At 37.9% G+C, this 14,647-nt stretch overlaps 1 protein-coding gene across 5 annotated transcripts in view; it reads left to right on the top strand.

Annotated features, from left to right (window-relative positions):
• The window catches only part of zbtb8b (zinc finger and BTB domain containing 8B), a 60,859-nt gene that overhangs the window by 5,642 nt on the left and 40,570 nt on the right, over positions 1-14,647 (top strand). The window contains exon 1 of one of the 5 annotated variants that reach the window (XM_062030138.1): positions 6,591-6,926. The exons of the other annotated variants lie outside the window; for them this stretch is intronic. The gene's annotated coding sequence lies outside the window, so the exon portion shown is untranslated. Of the gene's footprint in view, positions 1-6,590; positions 6,927-14,647 lie in introns of those variants that run through there. 5 annotated transcript variants of the gene reach the window in all.

Below are 14,647 nucleotides of genomic sequence, written 5' to 3'. Positions count from 1 at the left end.
AATAAGTTTAAGAAATAAAAACCTGAATTAAAAACAATTAAAACAAAAAAACAAAATTGTATTTTTTTTTATATTGCTATTGTTATTTTAAAAAAAAGTTAAAAGTTAAAGTGTCAATGATTGTCACACACACACTATTTCAATGTATTATTATTGCTATTATTATTTTATTTGTTGTGGTTTAATTTATATACATTTTTATTTTTTAAACTATATTTCAACTTTAGTTTTGGTGGTACAATCAATACTCATGTTTTTAAATTAATGAATAATCATCACATAAATAATCATGAATAATACAAAGCCAACAGTGAGGTCTAAAAGGGGAGCTTTGCCTATCGTTCACAATCATTATGAGAAACATGACAACGGATGTATTTTATTTTTTAATACATTGTAAATAAGTAAATAAATGAAATCAAAAGTCCACTTAAAATGGAGTCGCTCTATTCTGCTTATAAAGCCCTTAAAAAACATCCAAACACCAACTTTAAGGTTTTATATACATCATGTAAACATATATGTAATGTACTAACATTTATAATAACATTTAATATTTACGTATTTTGCTCATTTTAAGCATTGTTTCAAAAACGCATCACAATGTTCGCTTGTTTTTTCAACATTATCACTGATTACTACTCACTGCAGACTTTATGAGAGCCAACAAACATAATAAAACATCACTTACTGTACAATGTCTGCTGTCATTATGATGCTGACTGCTTGAATATTCATATGTTCTCGTTTAGATAAAAAATTACTCATAATCCTTGCAAAGAAAAGGGGGGTGGAACCAAGCGTCTTTTTGTGTTGTTCTCGCCATTTCCGGGTCTGAATTGGCTGTCAAAGTATACCAACTTGTCAGAATATGTCCTCATCCTTCTACTATCCAGGTGAGAGGCATGATTTGTGATCCACAATAATGTTTGATGAGCAACGAAACGGGGAAGCCGCTGATCAGTCGATGATGTAAACATTGGCACATAAATTGGTGATCACGGCGCCGCTACAAATAGTTTGTCTGCGTTAGCACTTATAATAACAATACCACTAATACTTGGTTAATATTCAAATCCATCCATTTTCTACCGCTTGTTCCTTTTCGGGGTCATGGAGTGTAAATGCCGCTTGTTGGATGTTTTTTTATTGTGTTTTATGGGCGGAATAGAGGACATCCCATTGGTTCCACTGTAATCTGACTTTTATTTACATTTATTTACGAGATAAAATGCATAAAAAAAAAAATCATCTGTCGTCACGTCTTTCGTAATGATTGTGAACAATAGGCAAAACTTTAAAAAAAAGTGCAGTTCCCCTTTAAGACCTCACTGTTGGCTTCTAAATTAGGGCTGGACGATTATAGCAAAAATAATAATTACGATTATTTTGATTGATATTGTATCACAAATCATTTTATGATTATTCATTAATTTAAAAACATGAGTACTGATTATACCCCCAAAACTAAAGTTGAAATATGGTTTAAAAAAAAACCTGGACATAGATTAAACCACAACAAATGAAATAATAAATTCCAAGAAAGTGCAGTTCCCCTTTAAGAGGCATATCTCATAGAAAAAAACAACACTTTTTAAAAAATAAATATACGAAATAAGTGTGAAGTGAAGTGAATTATATTTATATAGCGCTTTTTTCTCGTGACTCAAAGCGCTTTACATAGTGAAACCCAATATTTAAGCTGGCCACCATGCTGTTCCAAAATGTCTGCTACAATCCGTGACCTCACGCGCAAACGTCATCATACCAAGACGTTTTCAGCTGGATATTTCCCGGGAAATTTAAAATGTCACTTTATAAGTTAACCCGGCCGTATTGGCATGTGTTGCAATGTTAAGATTTCATCATTGATATATAAACTATCAGACTGCGTGGTCGCTAGTAGTGGCTTTCAATAGGCCTTTAAGTTACATTTAAACCAGTGTGGGTGGCACTGGGAGCAGGTGGGTAAAGTGTCTTGCCCAAAGACACAATGGCAGTGACTAGGATGGCGGAAGCGGGGATCGAACCTGGAACCCTCAAGTTGCTGGCACGGCCACTCTACCAACCGAGCTATACCGCCCCCAATAATATAAATAAATAAATATTCCTCTGAGGAATTTCACAAAATTAATTGTTAAAATTACACAAGTAACAGTTTTACAACTTATAAGAATCTTTGTCATCTCCCTAGAAAATATACCATTGAACTAAACAAATTTTAATATCTTGCAAAGATATGTTTAGATTTACAAGGTAAAACTAATGTATGACAGGCTTATAACATGCAACTCACAACATTTCAAGCCTTCTTTTGATACAATGTTGATGATTTACAGCTTATTAAAACCTTGAATTTAAAATTTGGTCTTTTTCAAAAACTGTAAGCCATGATCACCAAAATTATAATAGCGGCTTGAAATATCTCACTTCGCAGATAATGAGTTAATATCATTGCATTGCCGGCAGTAAGTCGGACACGTTTCCAGTGAGGGTTGGACTGCGCCAAGGCTGCCCTTTGTCACCCATTCTGTTCATAACTTTTATGGACAGAATTTCTAGGCGCAGTCAAGGCGTTGAGGGGATCTGGTTTGGTGGCTGCAGGATTAGGTCTCTGCTTTTTGCAGATGATGTGGTCCTGATGGCTTCATCTGGCCAGGATCTTCAGCTCTCGCTGGATCGGTTCGCAGTGTGAAGCGACTGGGATGGGAATCAGCACCTCCAAGTCCGAATCCATGGTTCTCGCCCGGAAAAGGGTGGAGTGCCATCTCAGGGTTGCGGAGGAGACCCTGCCCGAAGTGGAGGAGTTCAAGTACCTCGGAGTCTTGTTCACGAGTGAGGGAAGAGTGGATGGTGAGATCGACAGGCGGATCGGTGCGGCGTCTTCAGTAATGCGGACGCTGTATCGATCCGTTGTGGTGAAGAAGGAGCTGAGCCGGAAGGCAAAGCTCTCAATTTACCGGTTGATCTACGTTCCCATCCTCACCTATGGTCATGAGCTTTGGGTTATGACCGAAAGGACAAGATCACGGGTACAAGCGGTCGAAATGAGTTTCCTCCGCCGGGTGGCGGGTCTCTCCCTTAGAGATAGGGTGAGAAGCTCTGCCATCCGGGAGGAGCTCAAAGTAAAGCCGCTGCTCCTCCACATCGAGAGGAGCCAGATGAGGTGGTTCGGGCATCTGGCCAAGATGCCACCCGAACGCCTCCCTAGGGAGGTGTTTAGGGCACGTCCGACCGGTAGGAGGCCACGGGGCAGACCCAGGACACGTTGGGAAGACTATGTCTCCCGGCTGGCCTGGGAACGCCTCGGGATCCCCCGGGAAGAGCTGGACGAAGTGGCTGGAGAGAGGGAAGTCTGGGCTTCCCTGCTTAGGCTGCTGCCCCCGCGACCCGACCTCTGATAAGCGGAAGAAAATGGATGGATGGATGGATGGAGTTAATATCAAACATTAGTTTCACATTTGAAATTGAACTGCTGACATGGATGACATTCTAATTTTATGAGTTAACCTATATAATATAATGACTTAGTGAAAATCTGGATGAAGAAAAATATGCAGCGTTTCTCTGATTGCAATTGAACATTAAACTATCGAAAATCAGGAGTACTGTGGCAAATTGGTGGAAGCTTTGGACCACAAATGTATTCACTGCTCTGTGACATTTGTCTAAAACACCGCGGTGAAGGGAGGAGCTCGCGGCAGACGTGACCTAGAACTATTACTGCCCGCCTCCAAACCAGTCAGAATCTGTCTCCTGTCTGGTTCTTCTAAGCGAAAAGGCCTTCATGGCAACTTATCAGGCAATAGCACTGACATGATAGGCGGTGTTGGTTAGTACCTGTTGTATCTACGCCAGCAAACTACTAGGAGGACATCGAGTGGTTCATAAACGTGACATTCCCATGGGAATCGTTCAAGTACTCGTTTGAAAAAATGGCAAGCGATTCCAAGGAATTGATATCCTGGGAACCGGTTCAGAACAAGAACCGGTTTTTGATTTTCAACATGGTCAGGCCATTGCTGTTTGACATAATATACAATACTCTTGTGACTGTCACACTCCTGTTACGGCCCTCGTGGGAACATTAATTACCGTGGCAAACGAAGTAGGATTATTGTTAATGAATGAAATATTTTCATAGTTACAGCATTTAAAAAATGTGTTTACACTATTTTACACATTTTTAAAAAAAAATGTGTTTACACTATTTTTTAACAAAATTTGATTTCGCAGTCGTTTCACCCAATATACGTAGTAGCCTTGAGTGTGTTCTACTGTAGATTACAGCATTCACTGCAGAAGCTTCCAAGCATCATTGCTATGGTTGTCACCCGGCCACTACAACACAACCACTACATAACAATATTTAATCACATCTTGGGTAATTCCTCAAAGTTAAAACGTGGCTTCCGTGTGCGGAAACCGCGGGCGTAAATTGTTCTGCCAAAAGTTGGTCAAATTGACAGTCGCAGCTACGACCATTAGCCGTGTTGTTAGCATTCGGTGTTAGTATTGCGTTGTCATTCCAAATCGATCCAAGCTGTGTTATTTATTATGTCCAAGATAAAGTGCATCGGAAGAGTTTGTCTCCACTTTGGCTGGACAGCTGCTGATTGATAGCAGTTTTGTTAGCCTAATGTAGTCCTTCTCAAATAGTGGGGCGGGCCTCCCTGGGGGTGGGGGGCACGGTGTGATGCCAGGGGAGGGCACAGTGTGATGCTAATCGGGGAACGTGATTTATCAGTATCATGCAGTATCTCACTTCAAACCCCACTTCAAAAATATGTGCGCTACAAAACGTGCTGATTATAGTCATTCATCTTGACTTCTTCAATTTATGAATAAATCAAATTGTTTTTATTCATTCACGTTTTGTAGATTAATGTGTTTTATACATTGTGCTCCTAAATTAATGTTGCTGATCAATTTGAATGCCTTATTATTTATTGAGTCTATTTAATTTTTTTTTTCAATCTCAAACGGTTCCATAACCACAACACCAGGGGAAGCTCCACTAACCACGTTAAACCCAGATTCCGAACTAACAAAGGTCTTAACTCATTCTCTTTCTATACCACATCAATGTGGAATGCGCTCCCAACAGGTATAAAAGAAAGGGCATCTCTATCCTCCTTCAAAACCGCAATAAAAGTTCACCTCCAGGCAGCTACAACCCTAAACTAACACCCTCCCCGGATTGCTAATAATCAAATGTAAACAATCAAATGCAGATACTTTTTCTTATGCCTTCTGATCTCTCTCTCTCTCTCTCTCTCTCTCTCTCTCTCTCTCTCTCTCTCTCTCTCTCTCTCTCTCTCTCTCTCTCTCTCTCTCTCTATCTCTATCTCTCTCTATGTCCACTACTTGCTGTCCATATCCTACCCCCCCCCCCCCCCCTCCACACCCCTGATTGTAAATAATGTAAATAATTAAATGTGATTATCTTGTGTGATGATTGTATTATGATGATATGTATATATGATAGTATATATCTGTATCATGAATCAATTTAAGTGGACCCCGACTTAAACAAGTTGAAAAACTTATTCGGGTGTTACCATTTAGTGGTCAATTGTATGGAATATGTACTTCACTGTGCAACCTACTAATAAAAGTCTCAATCAATCAATCAATCCAGTCGGTCAAAAAATGGTTATAGTTTAAAAAGGAATTCCATTTTTTATTTCAGGCAAATTGATGCATTTAAAAAAAAAATTGTTATAGACTAAAATTATGAAGTTATTATTTTTGTTAGTTGGTCCATATTTAGTTCGTCTTTTTAGTTTATTTTAATGTTAATAAGGATACAATGTTAAGCAGAGGTGTACTTGTAACAATTTTATAGACAAATTATACTATTTATAGTCAGAGTTTTCTCCTTCCTTAGGGGCGTACCAGAAAATAATTGAATAAAGTGCTGCTACGTTGTAAAAAAAAAAAAAAAGTAAATATAATATGACAATGAAGAAATCTGTGGTGTAGTGAAGTTTCTAAAGGGCACAACTGTAGAGCGATACAGGTCATATGCGGAATGTTCACTTTACAAACAGCAATGACATTTGTTATGAAATATTTTATGCCAAGGGAGCTCTTGTAGCACTTCCCAGACCTCACAAGCTGAAAGTGACAGAGGATGTGAGCCCTCTCAGCTTTTCTGCTCATCCTGTCAGCGTCCATGTGGGTTAGAAGCTTCCCAGTCAGTTGAACAATTCTGTAAAGTTTGATCTTAACAAAAAAGAAAAAGTGTGATCTTACAAGTCAAGTGAAGGGTTAAGACACTGGATATGCGCACAATACCCAAGCTTTGTCAGTCCCCGGGACAGCTTCATGTTCTCAGCAGACTCAGTCCATGAGAACATTTCTTCGAGATAAAATCTGTGTTTTCAGAGAGGCTCAGATGACGATCAAGGACCGAACCAAAATATTTAGGCGTCAAGTAAAACTGCTCTAGTGTACAGGGAATTATTCCCCGAGTTTGTAAACATTAACACCCAAAAGAAGATTTTCAGAAAATAAAAATATCAACCTTGTATGGATCATGTACTGATTATAGTGTTGGTATCTGGGGCGGTATAGCTCGGTTGGTAGAGCGGCCGTGCCAGCAACTTGAGGGTTCCAGGTTCGATCCCCGCTTCCGCCATCTTAGTCATGAGGGTTGCAAAATTCCGGGAATATTCAAAGTTGGAAACTTTCCATGGGAATTAATGGGAAATTAATGGGAATAAAAATTGAACGCAACATGCTAGATTTTGCAGCATGATTATTAGCTATAACAACCTGATTTAATGCAAATTGAGTAGCATTTCAACCCTTCACTGTGCATTCCTCCATCACATGCACAGATAATTTCCAGCATGCTACACACTACAGCAGGGCTATTGAGGCCACACTCGTATTTGAGCCCAAGGACTTCATCCAGTCAGGTAAGTTTTGATGATATTGCTATGGTATTTAATTTCAATAGAGGTGTAATTGCTTGTTACTGTATGACTGTAGACTACTCCAGCAGACTTCAGCTAGGTTTATGTACCACCACAGTCTCATAATAAACCGAAAATATTTATCCGTTAGCCGTGATGCTAATTTTCTCTATGTTAAATCCCATTCAATTATGCTAACAACGTTAGCGATCCGAATTTACCTTTTTTGTGATCTGTAACGTTGATCTAGCAAATACTGAATCAAAAAGTGTAGTTTCCTTTGCCTTCTGTTCTGCTAGCCATTCTGTTGTCATACAAGAATGTAGCTTATAGTTTGATTTAGCATGCTGATTGACTGTTCATTTATTCATCTGGCCTATTTCTATTCATTCGTCCATCAGTAAAATATTTTTAAAGACTACTCGATTTGTTTAGCTGACTATTTATATCTGTGTGTGGCATTGCATTAGGGTTTTACAAGAATAAATAAATTCAAACAGAATAATGCCACGTACACCATCTGATGTGTGGAGACATTTCACCCCAACCAATGTAGGCGGAAAGGCGGTGTACATTTGCAAATACTGTGCAAAGAGCTACGTCAAACATGCCACAAAGATGCAGCAGCATATAGACAAGTGCCCAATAATATATCATTATTGTAATTCACCGTTAATTTCCATATATTCCCATTAATTCCCATGGACGGTGTCCAACTTTGAATAATCAAAAAGTGGTCAATATTTCCAAACTTCCCAAGCTTAACTTCCCGTGGTAAATTTCCGGAAACTTTCTGGAAATTTACCGGAAAGTTTCCACCCCTTTGTAACCCTACTAGTCACTGCCGTTGTGTCCTTGGGCAAGACACTTTACCCACCTGCTCCCAGTGCCACCCACACTGCTTTAAATGTAACTTAGATATTGGGTTTCACTATGTAAAAGCGCTTTGAGTCACTAGAGAAAAAGCGCTGTATAAATATAATTCACACACACACACACACACACACACACACACACACACACACACACACACACACACACACACACACACACACACACACACACACACACACACACACACACACACACACACACACACACAGTATCGACTCGTCGAAGTTATGGAAGACTTCTCCTACATGTGGTGTACTGACTGACTGTGACAATGCTAACACCCCAACAGTTGTTATATTAAACTGGCAGCTCAGTCAACAGAATTTTATCGCCAAAAAAAACGTAGTAGTCTTTTTCAATTTACAGTAACATGCTGTAAAGAACAACGTAAAATGTATTGTCATTTTTATTAATTTGATGGGTAGTTTGCTGTGAAGTTTTTTTATTTAAAAAAAAAACATGTTTGGAAAGTATGATTAATATACTGTAATATTTGTTGCAATAATGGATACTATTAACGTTTAAAAGGCATTCAATTTCAAGCAGTATTCGTGTTGTCCCGATACCAATATTTTAGTACCAAAATTTATTTCGGTACTTTTTGGTACTTTTCTGTACTTTTCTAAATAAGGAGGACCACAAAAAAATGGCATTATTGGCTTTATTTTAACAAGAAATCTTAGGGTACATGAAACATATGTTTATTATTGCAATTTAGTCCTTAAATAAAATAGTGAACATACTAGACAACTTGTCTTTTAGTAGTAAGTAAACAAACAAAGACTCCTAATTAGTCTGCTGACGTATGCAGTAACATATTGTGTCATTTATACACCTATTATTTTGTACACATTATGAGGGACAAGCTGTATAAATATGGATTATTAACCCATCCATACTTTCTGTTTTAACATGTTCTATCACACTTCTGTTAAAATTCAATAATCACTTATTCTTCTCTTCTTTGATACTTTACATTAGTTTTGGATGATACCACACATTTAGGTATCGAGCCGATACCAAGTAGTTACAGGATCATACATTGGTCATATTCAAAGTCCTCGTGTGTCCAGGGACGTATTTCCTGAGTTCATGAACATAATATGAATTTTTTTTAAAAGAAAAAAGATTTTGTGACGATAAAAAATATCGATGTAATCATAGTAGTATCGACTAGATACGCTATTGTACTTGGTATAATTACAGTGGATGTCAGGTGTAGATCCACCAATGATATTTGTTTACATTGTGACGCCGGTGAGCTATTGTATCCTCCTACGGTGTGTAGTGAAGCATGTTTAGCTATTCCTCGTCCTCCAGTGATAATGCTACTTGGAAGAAACTTACTTTGTCGCCATGGAGGCGAGAATTAGTCATTTAGAAGTAGCTAAAACACTGCCGACTGCGAATGGACGTTCGCCGCTAGCCATGTCTTAAAGCACCTCTTCCTGGGGGTGTTTCAGTGTTATAACTTCACCTTTATCTTTACTTTTTACACCAAAATGTGTCCATTCTTCATTTTCTGTCTACACACTGTGTCTGCTTGTAAGTACTCCATGTGCGTGCGCTACCGAACATGCTCCTTTGCTCGTAAAACCAGCAAAAAAACGGTACTTTTCAAACAGAGTATAGTACCGATTTTGATTCACTATTACCGCAATACTATACTAGTACTGGTATACCGTACAACCCTAAGCAGTACATATCATTTTTCTGTCAAAATTAAAATAATCCATTACATTTAGTGAGAAAATATGAAGTGCTTTATTGACACATATAATGTCCAGGTGTTTGAGGGCCTGATAAAATGATGTCTAGATGGCTGGACAGGTCAGGTTAAAAAACTAAATCCTTACATCGATTTAGATATATATATTTTTTTCGATTAAGAATCGTTACAAATAAGAATCGTGATTAATTCGAAAATCTTTTTTTTTTTTGACACTCCTAGTACTATCCCACTTCTTCTGTGTAAAAGGGGAAACGTGTTCTGGCCTCTTGTGCAACTGTTTGGTCTCTCTGTGAAAGTATACCGTACAACCCTAAGCAGTACATACATTTTTTCTGTCAAAATGAAAAAAATCCATTATATTTAGTGAGAAAATATGAAGTACTTTATTGACACATATCATTTCCAGGGGTTTGAGGGCCTGATAAAATGATGTCTAGATCAGGGCTCCCAAACTACGGCCCGCGGGCCGGATCCGGCCCGCCAGCGTCCAAAATCAGGCCTGCGGGAAGTCCCAAGTATAAAAAAATAAAATTAAACTAAAAAAAAAAATAAATTCTGTCTTTTCTTGTCCACTTTGTACCGCTTGCTACTCACGGTGTCTCCTAGCCGCTCAGGCAAATCCTATTGTCTAAAAATGCATTTTCTCATCAAAAACGTGACATCGCGAGCGCGGAAAGTGCGCTGTATGTATCTAATATATATATATATATATATATATATATATATATATATATATATATATATATATATATATATATATATATATATATATATATATATTAGGGATGTCCGATAATGGCTTTTTGCCGATATCCGATATTCCGATATTGTCCAACTCTTTAATTACCGATACCGATATCAACCGATACCGATATCAACCGATATATGCAGTCGTGGAATTAACACATTATCATGCCTAATTTGGACAACCATGTATGGTGAAGATAAGGTACTTTTAAAAAAATAAAATAAGATAACTAAATTAAAAACATTTTCTTGAATAAAAAAGAAAGTAAAACAATATAAAAACAGTTACATAGAAACTAGTAATTAATGAAAATGAGTAAAATTAACTGTTAAAGGTTAGTACTATTAGTGGACCAGCAGCACGCACAATCATGTGTGCTTACGGACTGTATCCCTTGCAGACTGTATTGATATATATTGATATATAATGTAGGAACCAGAATATTGATAACAGAAAGAAATGGGGGGAGGGAGGTTTTTTGGGTTGGTGCACTAATTGTAAGTGTATCTTGTGTTTTTTATGTTGATTTAATAAAAAACCCCCCAAAAAAACGATACAGATAATAAAAAAAACCGATACCGATAATTTCCGATATTACATTTTAACGCATTTATCGGATATCGATATTATCCCGGCCCCCGGCCAAATTGTTTTAACCCAATGCGGCCCCCGAGTCAAAAAGTTTGGGGACCCCTGGTCTAGATAAAATGATGGCTGTACAGGTCAGGTTAAAAAAAAAAATCCTTACATCGATTTAGATTTTATTTTTTTTCGATTAAGAATCGTTACAAATAAGAATCGCGATTAATTCGAAAATCTTTTTTTTTTTTGACACTCCTACTACTATCCCACTTCTTCTGTGTAAAAGGGGAAGCGTGTTCTGGCCTCTCGTGCAGCTGTTTGGTCTCTCTGTGAAAGTGGGTTTCGGCTAAGTGTGCTGCAGGATAGGAGTCAAGGTGGCAAGTGTGAAAGCAAAGCAACATGGCAGCCATCAGAGGCAGCGGACACCGAGGGTCAAGAGCGCTATCAGTCCAGTGAGTGTCTGAACATCTGCCGTCTCCACTGGACAGGACAGCGCTCTTTGCACTGGCACGCATGTAGCTAGCGCCATTCATTCACACATGCGCTTCTGTGCAACACTCAGCTGTCGGCTTCCACAGCCACCGTGGGAAGATCGCTGGTGCAGATTGCCATGGAAACACGAGGGCCCGGCGCCGTGTGTGCGTGTGTATGTGTGTGTGTGTGTGTGTTCTTGTATTTCTACCCTTCTTGAGACATCAACAAGGAAAAGTCGCTTCCATATGAGGACCGGTGAACAAGTTAGGACCGAAATCATGGTCCCAATACGGAAAACCATTGCATCTATGGTGGTGAAATCTATCAAAATGAGGGTGGTCCCTAAAAGGAGGGATTTTTCAAAAGGATGGTGTGTCGCTTTTAAAAGTGCTCCCCCTCTGGTCATCATATGAAATAACAAGTGTGTGTAAAAAATTGAAATGTTAAAGTTAAAGTACCAGTGATTGTCACACACACACTAGGAGTGGTGAAATTTGACCTCTGCATTTGACCCATTCCCTTATTCAACCCCTGGGAGGTGAGGGGAGCAGTGGGCAGCAGCGGTGGCCGCGCCCGGGAATCATTTTTGGTGAAATGCGCCCACTTTGGCCAAAATTAATTTAAAAAAATGAAGCGGTAGAAAATGGATGGATGGGATGGAAATAAATATGTATATAGAGACATACTGTCATAACTTGAAGTAGATAATGAAGATTAAAAACCAATTACAAACAAAACATTCAAAAATAAAAATGAACTAAAAGCAATCTTTTTTTCACAATATGTGGACTTTTTTCTTATAAAATTGGGAACAATTTCTCATATTCTTTCTGTTTCTGTAATTTGCAATATTTTCTCGTAAAATTATGACTTTTTTTATGCATAATTATTACTTTTTAATGCAAAATGGTGACATTTGTCATATAACATTCTGGCTTATCACAATATTGACAATTTTTCTGTTGTTCTTGTAAAATAGTGACATTTTTTGAGTAAAATTATGACTTTTGTCATCATTTTGCCAAATAAAATTCAGATTATTATTATAATATTGGCAAAAATGTCATTTAATTTAAATTTAAAAATTAAAAAAAAAAAAATTGTGACTTGTCGAGTAAAATTACGACTCTTTTCATAAAATTGCCAAAAGTTTAAGCTTTTCTTGTAAAACTGCTACTGTTGTTGTGTAAAATTCCAACTTTTGTCATAATATTGCACATAGTTCAGTTCAGTTTTTCTTGTAAAATTTTGACTTGCGTTGAGTAAAATGACGACTTTTATTAATTAATACTGACAAAATTCTAAGTTTTTCTTGTGAAATTGTGACCTTTTTCTTGTGAAATTCCAAACCATTTTTCACCACAAGCTTTTTTACATTTGCATAGTATGTATATATTATTAATGTTGTAAATACACATCTTTATATATCTAGAAAGGGTGGTCCGAAAAAGGTAGGCATTTTTTTGAGGTCTCAAGAAGGTAACAAATACAAGAATGTGTGCGTGTGTGTGTGTGTGTGTGTGTGTGTGTGTGTGTGTGTGTGTGTGTGTGTGTGTGTGTGTGTGTGTGTGTGTGTGTGTGTGTGTGTGTGTGTGTGTGTGTGTGTGTGTGTGTGTGTGTGTGTGTGTGTGTGTGTGTGAGTAAAAAGACTAAGGTCTAAGTGGCATGCCCTCTCGGACACAATGCCCAGCTGAGTGTGTTTCTTCCTGCTTGGCAGACTGGAAGGGTGTGTTCGTTTAAACATGCCACAACGATTGTGTCCAACATGCTGCTGTATTTGTGCTTGTTTGGGTGCTTTGAGCGCGAAACATCTTACTATTAATTCCCTCGTTGGTCAATTGATCCTCTCTCACATGTTTTTGTCTTAAGTCATTCGAAGCACTTTAATGTGCTCTCAGTGATGGGGACATAGAATACGTACACATGATGGTGTGTCAATAGGATATGTTGGGTATGTACGGTCATTGTCATTCACACATATGCTTTTCTACACCAAAAGTCATCTATTTATTAAACTTTTTCTTCTTCTTCTTCTTCTCCATATTTTGGCGCGCTCTACCTTCCACATTTTTCATCCTATTCAAACTGTTCCAACTTCAAACTCATAGCCTATTCAGGAATCGCGGGCTTTCCCTTGACAAATTCCAAAAATTCCCAGATTTCCCAGAATTCCAGGTTTTCCGGGACATTTTTGTCATTCAAAATTAATTGGCCATTTTTCAAACTTCCACCATTTCCACATTTTTCAACCGATTCAAACCATTCTACCTTCAACACATTCCACCATTCTGGAAATTCAAACTATCATTTTTCCAAGTTCAAAAAAATTCCAGGATTTTCCAGAATTCCTGGTATTCCAAAGCCCTATTTCCACCCTTTTTTCTGGCGACTACTCCTTCCACATTTTTGAACCCACTTCAACCTTTCCACCATCAAAACATTCCTCTTAATCAGGACAAAAAACAAAGGTGTTTTTTGAACTGGAAAAATTTCCGGTTTTCCCGAAATTCCAGGAATTCTATAATACCCTTTCTCAATTCAACATGATACCACTTCAACATTTCTCGACCGATTTGAAAAATTCCAACACCAACCATTTCAACTCATTCAGACCATTCAAGTTGTTTGTTACCATTTTCAAAAAAATTCTCACTTTTCCCGAAATTCCCAATTTTTGGGGAAATTCCCATTGAAACCTATGGGACATTCTTCAAAGTTCCACAACTACCACATTTTTCACCCGATTCAAACCGTTCCAACTTCAAACTCTTCAGCCTATTCGGGAATTGCGAGCTTTCCCTTGACAAATTCAAAAATTCCAGATTTCCCAGAATTCCAGGTTTTCCGAGACATTTTTCTCATTCAAAATGAATTGGCCATTTTTCCAACTTCCACCAATTCCACATTTTTTCAACCAATTCAAACCATTCTACCTTGAACACATTCCACCATCGTGGAAATTTTAAACTATCATTTTTCCAAGTTCAAAAAAATTCCAGGATTTTCCAGAATTCCTGGTTTTCCAAAGCCCTATTTCCACCCTTTTTTCTGGTGACTACTCCTTCCACATTTTTCAACCCACTTCAACCGTTCCACCGTCAACACATTCCTCTTCAATATCCTTTATTTAACCGGGTAAAGACTCGTTGAGATTAAAATCTCTTTTTCAAGCGCAACCTGTGCAAAGGTTTGTTTATACCAGCAATTAGATTTACAAGGTGAAACTAATATATGACATAGGCTCATAACATGCAACTCAATATATTTCAGGATGTCTTTTGATATCATTTTGAT

This window comes from Entelurus aequoreus, linkage group LG20, assembly GCF_033978785.1.
Source record: "Entelurus aequoreus isolate RoL-2023_Sb linkage group LG20, RoL_Eaeq_v1.1, whole genome shotgun sequence".
Lineage (NCBI taxonomy): Eukaryota > Metazoa > Chordata > Actinopteri > Syngnathiformes > Syngnathidae > Entelurus > Entelurus aequoreus.
Note: the sequence above shows the minus strand (reverse complement) of the source record. Positions and strands in the feature narration are given on the sequence as shown.